This window comes from Phoenix dactylifera, chromosome 13, assembly GCF_009389715.1.
Source record: "Phoenix dactylifera cultivar Barhee BC4 chromosome 13, palm_55x_up_171113_PBpolish2nd_filt_p, whole genome shotgun sequence".
Lineage (NCBI taxonomy): Eukaryota > Viridiplantae > Streptophyta > Magnoliopsida > Arecales > Arecaceae > Phoenix > Phoenix dactylifera.
Window position 1 is genome coordinate 3,665,235 of NC_052404.1, and position 10,002 is coordinate 3,675,236.

Here is a 10,002-nt window from a genome sequence, read left to right on the forward strand (position 1 = left end):
GCATCCGAGAGACCTCCTGATATGTGGACACTGGCATTGTGCTACTCTTATTTTCATAGCCCTTTTAAATCTCGACCACATTCCAAAATTTTTATCTGACTTAGAAATCGAAGGATCCTCATCAGACAAATCCAGCAACCTTTAGTATTTTTTCTACTAATTTCATATTAGACTTCTAGCTCTAAACAAACCCTTTTGTTCGAGCACAACAATATAAGCAGAACCGACCACTCATCGTTCGCCAACTCATACATTCTCATCAAGTCAGATTAGGCGGCAACAATTTCAATAACGAAAAAGGATCCTGAGTTATCTTGTTTTCTCCTTTTAAATTTCTTGAGTTTTCCATCTAGATTGATTTTCTTATCAATCATGCCCTAAAATTTCTGGCACTCCAACCTATTTGCCTTGCTAGCTATCTGTAGCAATGACCTTCTAATCCAAAAATATTAATTGGAGAAGGGAAAAGAGAACGCCAAGTTTCAAGATATGGCTCTCGATTCTCATTGCCAAATCACACGCTTGTTCCCTATCCGTGCCATCACAACCTTTCGTCACTTTTTATGCAAGAAGACAAAGATATACGCTTCGCAGCGCGCAGTGCGAGGACCCCAAAAACCGAGCGGCATTCTCGTGATTCTGATTAACAACAAGGGCGTTTATGTAACTCTGCATGTGAGCCACGCGGAAAAAAGATAAAGAAACTGATATACGCACGCTTATTTTTTTTCCTATTTACCCCCGCGGACGGATTCCACGGCGGCATCTGTTGAGAGTAAAAAGGGGGCGTGTATTTATAAATCCCTAAAAGGAAATGCCGACTTTGTCGAGTGGTTGCACTTTAGAGCGCACGTGCCGCCACCTAAAGAGCCCAATCATGGTCCCCAAGGATGTTATAATCTGACATGGCATAAGAAGATTGATGACCAACGCTGAGCGACCACTCATCTCGCGCCACGTTTGCAGAGAACTCCTTTGCTTCCGTAGTTGGTCACTAGTCTTACCCGCGTGTCCGAGTTGACGGAAAGACGTTAAGCATAACGGCCGGCATAACGGCCAACAGGTCGGTCCCTCCCGGACGCTGCCACGTAGGACGATGGTGCCAATGTTGGATCCTGTCTCGCGGGGCCCACGAGTCGAGGGCGAGTCCGGACGTAAACGTCATATCAAACAGAGCTTATTAGTGAGTTGGTGGGATTTAATTAATGTGGCCTTTGTTCGGTATTGGGTATTACAAAAACTATTGGCTATTAAAAAAAAAAGTACTAAAAAACACCCTTGTGGCCGGTTTGATTTGATTTGATGTGATGTATGAGAGGGGAGCAAGCTGCTGGTCCGGGCTTGTGTTCTGCTAACGAACTAACGTAAGTGTCTTTACCCCTTGTGGAAACCTTTGGGTTGCCTCTTTTTGTTCCCCTTCTTTCTTTTCCCTCTTGGTTCTTACCCAATTTCCTTTTATAAGCTATTCTTTTATAAATTTTTTATCACAATAGGGCACTTTTCAACTTTAAATAGTAAAATATGTTTTGGAACTAAAATATTACTCTACTAGAAAGTGGAATAATTCCTATTGACTGCTTGTAAAAGTGATAAAGTGGCACTGTTACGTCTCTTATTCGCATGAATAAATGTTTATTATAATTTTATTATACAAAGTAAAGAATTAATAGTATAAGAAAATATTATTGGAATCTCAATTCAATGGTAGTTTATGTAAAATGTTGTTAATATAATGGTAGGATTATGACCGATCAAGTACAATAATCTGTCCGACAGACGGTATGTGATCCGATCGTTATGATAAATGTGAATAGTAGGGAACGGTTGATATCAGTTGCCAGAACTATTAAGAATGCGGAAGTCAGATAGGGACAGCATCATCAAAATCAGCTACTTACTGTTGTTTTTTTAGCATAAATAAATAGATTGTAATTCAAAAAAGAGGATCTCCGATATATCAATAAATCTAGTTTATTTTTAATTATTTTTTTATCTTTATTTTTTCTAGCTCATAGTTTACTAATAGGACTCTATATCTAAAAATAACAATAGCGGTAGATTACTTCAATCGTAGCCTCAGCTACAACCTATCCAATCCTACCTATCTTTTTTTTTTTTTTGAATGGACAACATAACAATAGTAAAAATCCTCGTAAATCAAGGTATCTCAATTCATGCTACTCTCATCATCTTTCTTCATTCATCCTCTTTTCAAATAATCCAACGTTGGTGGCATGCTAGTGTATCTACTCTCTAGCCATGAGATTTGTCACAAGCTTCTTAGTATGCTCTTCTCTAGGTGGAAAGAAAAGCCCCCGCCAATATGCATACACTTCAGTGCGTAATCATTGAGATAGGTCTTTGATTAGATAACTTAGCATTTTTTAAGAAAAAAAAAACTTTGCAAGGTTATAAATTTACACCAACTTAATAGCCGATTAATAGTGACCACAGAATGCTTGTGATCCTTGGTGAAGCATACCTTCATATCTCATAATATTCCATTAATGAAATATGCTGCTTAGTAGTTTTCTTTGACTTATTATGCCTTGTGTGTTGATGGGAAGAGACCATTTAGATCCTTTTTTTTTGGTTTCTCAAATGCCTCCTATATCAAAATTCAAACATTTGTTGCCTTCCAAATGCAATTGATGTAATTGAAATATACATAGAGTAAATTTTCTTAAAATTAAAAATGCAAGGTATTTCTAGTTTATCTATAATAAAGAACTCTATAAAAGTGTAATTTATTTTTTGATATAAATATCAACCATAAACCTATTCATATAACTGTGGATTATTTCTCATTAATTGAACTAATCTTTTTTCTTTTTCTTTCATTCAAGGGGGGAAAAAATCAAAATGTTATCTAAATTTGACTCATGCTATAGTGAGTAGCACTTGTCTTCGTTTGGTATGGAGTGGTTTTTTGGGAAAAAATATGGGACCATACTTTACTCTTACAATAGTGAAAAACTATGACCATCTTTCCAAAATCACTTTAATAATTTAGCCAATTAAAACTCAAACTAATGTTGACTTAGATAACCTGAAACTGGCAAAACATCAAAGTTAAGTAATAAGTAAGAGAGAGAGAGAGAGAGAGAGAGAGAGAGAGAGAGAGAGAGAGACTAAAGAAGATGTTGCACAATTTCTCCCTTCATGGGACTTAAGGACTAGGAGCACCTTATTAATGTAGACATAGGCTTTAAATGATCTCTTTTAACCCACTTGGTAGTTAGAGCTAAATTAGAAAAGACCTAAAACTTTGGGCATAGACTTATAACAAGTACCCTAAATCGTATTTTACAACTTATCTTTTAAAACTTAAGAGCACCTCTAATGATTAAGATTGGATACATTAGACAAACCAATAACCCGCAATAAAATAGAATTGAAAAGGCATTGGGATAAGCTTTGATTGACGAGACATTAAAGGATGCAACCCCCTTACATAATATTCTTCTGCAAAATACTCCAAAATGGACTATTGTTCATGTTTATTGAAGCTTGCAAACGAGAGAATGAGAAAGGTAATAGACATAAAATAAATGGAGCAATCTATAATCTATACTTGTATATGTGTGTTTATGCACTCAATACACTACTAGCCTATTAGGCAAGACTGAGTTGTATTGTGTTGCATTGTGGAGGTGCTCATTGATACAGATAAAAATGCACAGATGATGCTTGTCTAGATTCATTTGCGTATCTAAATCTATTAAGATATGGATTATAGATTTTGAACATTCGATTAATATCTATATCTGTATCTATATCCATCAAACAAAAATAGAATACATATAGATAAACATCTACCTAATCCATATTTGAATATTTGTTTCTATTTACAATGCTATTTAGTCTTGTATGACTCTCATGAACTTTAATGGTTAATGTTGCTGGAAATTGGACCCGGGGGCCGCCGTGAAGCCGTAGAAGGAGGAGCTCCGCTGCTGCAGGAGGCGGACGGCGGTGCGCCGGCTGGCTGCGTCCTCCGCCGCGGGGGGTGTGCGAGTCCTGCAAGAAAAACCGGTGGCCGGGCTTCCCGGCGCCGGCCCTCCGATGCCTAAGTCAGAGGGGGCAAGTATGTGGAGAAAGCAGGGGAGAGAGTATGTGGAGAAGACAAAGGGAATCTTGTGTTCGATTGTGTCTGTGCTGTTTTCCTTTTTCCCCCGGTCTCGGAGGGTTCTCTCCAGCTCCGGGTTTTTTCTCTTGTTTTTGGTCCTTCCTCCCTTTTCCCCCCAGGTTTCCTTTATAGGAGGATTTTTGTTACCTGGGAGGTGACAGGAGGTTTGTCCTGTTTTGTAATAATTGGGCACGATTTGGCCCATTAATGGCGTAATGGAGAACGGGACCGGATCAGACCGGAATCAGGGAGTTGTCACGGTCGATCGGACCTGTTGGAGTGGTTGAACCGCCGGCCGTAGCGGGCCTGGGGTCTGTGGATGGTAAGTGCATTTATTACCGAATGAACCGGCGGTCAGGTAGAGCCATGCGCTCTGATGGTTCAGTGATCCGGAGATCGTCTTGGGCCGTGTTCATTAAATGACTGAGTGCATCGGAGACTTGAGAGAGTCTCGCGCGTTAATGGCAGGTCGTGCCGAATACCTGCGAAGATCTTATGCCTTGATGGCTTGGAGATAGTGGCAGGTCGCAAGCCGTAGGAGTTGTCAGTCCCTTGGACTTTGGGCGGAGGTTGAACATTTGGTTAAGGCATCGGCTCGGCAAGAGTGCCGAGCCGAGCTGGTCGCCCAGTGGGGCGCCCTGTGGCGGGGTTGCTTCAAGTACTCCTGGTCGGCGCCCTTTAGGCGAGCACCTTCTAGCAGAGCGCCTTGGCGCTGTCTTTGGTCGGCACTTTCTAACCGAGCAGCTTTGGGTGGGGCACCTCTTGGCGCACGTTCTGGTCGACGCCCTCTAGTCGAGCGCCTTCCTGGTCGGCATCCTTTGGCCGAGCAGCTTTCCGGTCGGCGCTCTTCGGCCGAGCGCCTCTATGGATATGACTTAGGGTTTTTCCCCTAACAGTTAATAAGCGGCAAGTATTAATTTCTGGTTTGGTTCCATTATTAGTTTGGCTTGATATAATATAGTTCATTCTTATCATTTTTCCTTTTTTTTTGAATAAAAAAGTAGATTAGACTATTTTTCAGAAAGTCAAAACTGCATCTATCAATAAATGCAAGATAGCTTAAGTTGCTAGATAGATCATCAACCAAGGCCGCAAATCTACCGTATCTTGCAAGAAAATTGGCAGCTCGCTCCATGAGCTGATTTTTCTCTCTCAAAATAGGTGAAAAATAGAGATAGTCAAGTGACCTCTCCAAACACAATATATCCAACAACCAAGAAAAATAAGTTTTCTATAAACATCTAAATCGTTGTTGTCGAATATCCCTCAATCCATATTTTTGAAGCTTCGAGAGCATTCATCACATGGCACATGGTGTTCCAAACTAGTAGCAACTCAGCACCCGCTGCTATGGATACTTCTCACCACCAAGACCTGATCATATGATCTATGACTATGAAGCTTGGCCTCTATCATTAACTACTTCTTTTAACATATTCATCAAGGAATAATTTTAAAATTCTAAAGAATGGAAGTTTTCAAGAAATAAATTTATTTCAAAAAATAGTCAAATTCGGCTCTAGATTTTTGACTTATTAATAAAAAAGTCAGATCTGAGTTGATAAATTTTTGACCTATTCCATATCCAACTCTACCCACCTTTGATCCGAGTCGATTGCCATAGATGAACTTGGCCACCCACTCTCTACCATCATTCCTTTAGTGCTTGGTAGCGAGTCAAATGCCCTCTTTTTTTAACTTTGTTTCGAGACAACAAGGAACATGCCTTGCTCTCTAGTGACCAGCACATCTCATGCTACGACCTAGTTAGACTTGCTTCATGTATTATAAGATATAATTTACCTATTGGATGAAGCATGCCTCATAACTTTTATTGGTAGGTTAATCCATAGGCTAGTGGATTAGAAAAATGGGGTGCTAATTATGTATTAAACTGCTCGAAACCATCCAAACGTGAACTAATCTTGCACAAATTCTTTAAGAGGGAGCCAACCACTGGGCCATCTGATATAAGATGCTACTAATCTCACCAAGACTTCTGAAGAATCTATAGATGGATGCCAATGCCAATGCATTGATGGTCCATGAAAGCATCTCAATGTAAGAATTTCTCTCATATTATACATGTACCATTGCACAAATAAGTTTAAAAAATATATCAAGGTACACAAAGCAAGCAACCAATGCGTATATTATAGTGCGTCTAAATGATATTATAATGGCATTAGTAGATTAATTATAATCCCTTCTCTACAAATCCCATCAACAATTATTATTTATTTAGAAGAGGGAGGATTGCGACTCACGAAGGCCATTGGATTGACTCCGCGCGACGTGGAGCCCATCTGCATCCATCAGGATACAGTTGATTCAAATCAATTTCTTCTACGAGTCCATGATTAAAAAGTAGAGGTCGCAGTCGGCAGGGTGAGATTAGATGCATGATAGGTCAAAAGACTAAATCCGAACCTGAATTATTTATTAAATAAATTAAAAATTCAGACATAGACATAACTATTTTATTTAGATTTTTTTTTCAGAAATTTTTTCTAAATATCGAATTTTGCATGAATATCCTTTCAAAATTAATATTTGCATGTATATCCTCATAAAACACTTGTTTTGCTATTCTATTCTTTTATTATTCTTATTTTTGCATATGTACCTATGCCATCTAACGCTGTTAAAAAATTAACGGTTTCAAATTAAAATGACTAAAATATCTTTAATGGATAGATGTGCAAAAAAATATTGCGATTGTGATGGAGGATAAAAAAGTAATTTCAAATTTTTATTTTATTTTTAATTCAAAATATGGTCTTTTGTGCAAAAATAGTGTTTTATGAGAGTATAGAAATAAATATAAATTTGAAGAGAGTATTCACGCAAATTTAAATTTTTAGAAGGCTATTCATGCAAAAAAAAAACTCTTTTATTTACCAGGTAATCTAACTGAATCTACAAACAAACGAGTCAAAACAAGTTAAAAGAGTTAAAACAGTTAAGCATTTTCACCCCCGCTAAAAACCTATTTAGTGTGCCGGTGGTTCGATTGGGCTCTCGGTCCACCATTTTAATATTTGCTTTTATTGTCATTGGGCCCTTATTGGGCCCAAATGGGTCGAGTAGAAAGCACTAGATAAGAGTTGTACAGGATCGACCTAGTTTTACCATTATGAAAGCTAAAAAGACTAGTATGTCGTAGCCTAGTGTAACTCGGCTTAAGCAGCAAAAACATGGTGCTAGAATTTAAAGATTGGGCTTTATAGCTATGGCAAGGTTAACATAGATGGCAGCAAAACAGTGCCAACATCCATGAATTATACTTGACTAGGTTCATATCCTAATCGTATCCTGACATTATATGAAAATAGCTAAATTTCCTAACTTTTCAATTTCCACAACGATCTTTATTAGATTTCTCATTTAGATGTTTACATCATGCTAAGCTCTACTAAAAAAAATCCTAACCATCCTTGAGTTAGCATTTTCATGATTTTGTGCATCATAACAAAACTTGAGTTTATCTAGATTTTATATGCTATATATATATATATATATATATATATATATATATATATATATATATATATATATATATATTGGCTAAAACAGACGTATCATACATTACAGATATGGATACAGCTAAAAAAGTTGAAAGATAACAGATCTCAGAGTGTACCAGGTAGCTCTCTCTTCTCCACCCAAAGAATATCAGAGCAGTTGGCCACATATGCTATAATCTTTTTAAAATTTATTCTATATCTAAAATCTTTATATGTATCTACACATCCATCATAACTAGTTGTTGTTAAAGGAATTGAGTTCTAGGGATTATGTCTACTAACTATCAATACTATCCTAATTAAGTTGATTTAACTAACAACGGTAAAAATCTATCTTAGAAGCTTAAAAAAGACCTCGGAGCTTAGTTCAGGAACGTGGCCCGTTTAAGGTAAGGAGTGTCGTTTGGTCACCCATCATCTCATGGGTCGATACATCCTGCACTAACATGTCATGATTCAACCAAATTCTCATACACTGCACCAAATTTTAGTGAATCCTGCCAATCCTCTTGCGCCATGCTGGATTTAGAAACTTGGTGCTAAGTGGTAAGGGTGCAAACTATGAAGTTGGTACAGGTACCATATTTCGGATTCTAGTCAACTGGTTTCAGTAATATATACACAATGAGACCTGGTTTCCTCAGATCCTCCCACCCCAGTTTTCAAAGAAAGAAACTTTGTGAAGGTGGCACCCCTCATCATCTCTTCCATAATTTTAGAAAGAATGATGGGTAATAACCTAGGCATCTCTTGAAGCATATGGAGATATGTTGCTTCACTTGTTATGTATTATTCTCTGTCTTGTGTCATCAAACAGAGACCCAAAATTATAGTAGATTAATTGGAGTTAGACATGTGAATGCGAGTGATGGCTTATTAAAAGAATCTTTGAGACTTGATTAGCATTTTAGAAACTATACCAAGCAACATCTGCTATGTCGGTACCGAACTCCGTACCGGTTGCCTGGCAGCACGGGTCGATATGGCCCTGCACCGTAACATGCCAACCCAATATCGACATAATAGAGGCGGGGGAGAGGAAGAACAGGAGAGAGAAAGAGAGAGAGAGAGAGAGAGTGGAGGAGGGAGGGAGGGAGAGGAAGGAAGAGAGAGGCCGGCCAAACCTCTCTCTTTTTCTCTCCCTTTTCTCCTTCGGATCTTGGTTTTGATGACAGAACCGTTTCGATTTGCCACCGGTACGGCTGAGACGTCCTGAACCAGACGGTTTGGAACGATTCTACCGATCACGATACTAAATGAAGTCAAGCTCCTGTAGGCGGAGTCCGACCCCTAGGCATGAGCATTAGCATTAGCATTTGCAGGCAGAAAGAAAATTATTGTCGAATTGTTTTGCCCTTCGCCTTCATCCATCTCTACATCCATCTTGCTCGGTTAGTGTGTGGCATCCTTCCACAGAGGTCATTCCAATTAGACTCAAACAATGAGCTAAAAGCCTTGTTGGTCCCCAGCAAAGACAGCAAACGAAGGCAGAGAAAGATGCTCAAAAAGCCTGACGACTACTTTGGTGGGAGCAATTCGATGATGGGAAAGGAATATGGCCTTCACAACCCTTCATAAAGTCTTTTGTACACGCGTGTTATCATCATCCGGTTCGTAGTATGGGGGACAAACTTGGCGACGCAGCTCTGACAAGACCTCAAACCTATCCTTTTCCACTTGCACCACAAAAAAAAAAAAAAAAAAGACTTCAGAAGATGCTTGCCTTCTGACTTGGGAAATCATTAATAAATCGGCAAATGCAGCTCTTCAACTTCAGTCAGGCTCAAAACTCATCTCCATCTGGCTGAGTCATGGTTTTTGGGATAATTTAAGATTAGTTTGGGTGTCAAAACGGAGTTAGGAAGCTGAATAAAACTATTCGATCGTTCTGTTTGTGGTGTGCTCGTAATAAGTTGACGCCACTGAAGGGATAAGGACGAATAAAACTATTCGATCACTTTGGTGGAATAAATATATTCAGGTCAAGACAAACTCTACTTTTATCCTTCTTCTAGCTTGGTGAACTATTAACTTTATAAAAAAGAGTAAATAATTTTTTTTTCTTGCAAATTGATGTGAATTTAATTGTTCCTTAATAACTTTGCCTATGGAACTGAATACAAGATGGGCAATTATATTCCCTGAGTGCCTGATATCTATTTATTGAAAATCTAGTAATATATTTTAAATAACCAATACGTATTTGATTAGATTATTACTTATCTTGTACTTTTAATTGTTTGGGAACCTCTAGATGCGTATCGGAAAAAAAAAAAATGGAAACAAGAGATGACACCTTCATGCGAAACATGGAAGTACAGGGATGAATGGTCACATATGGCATTG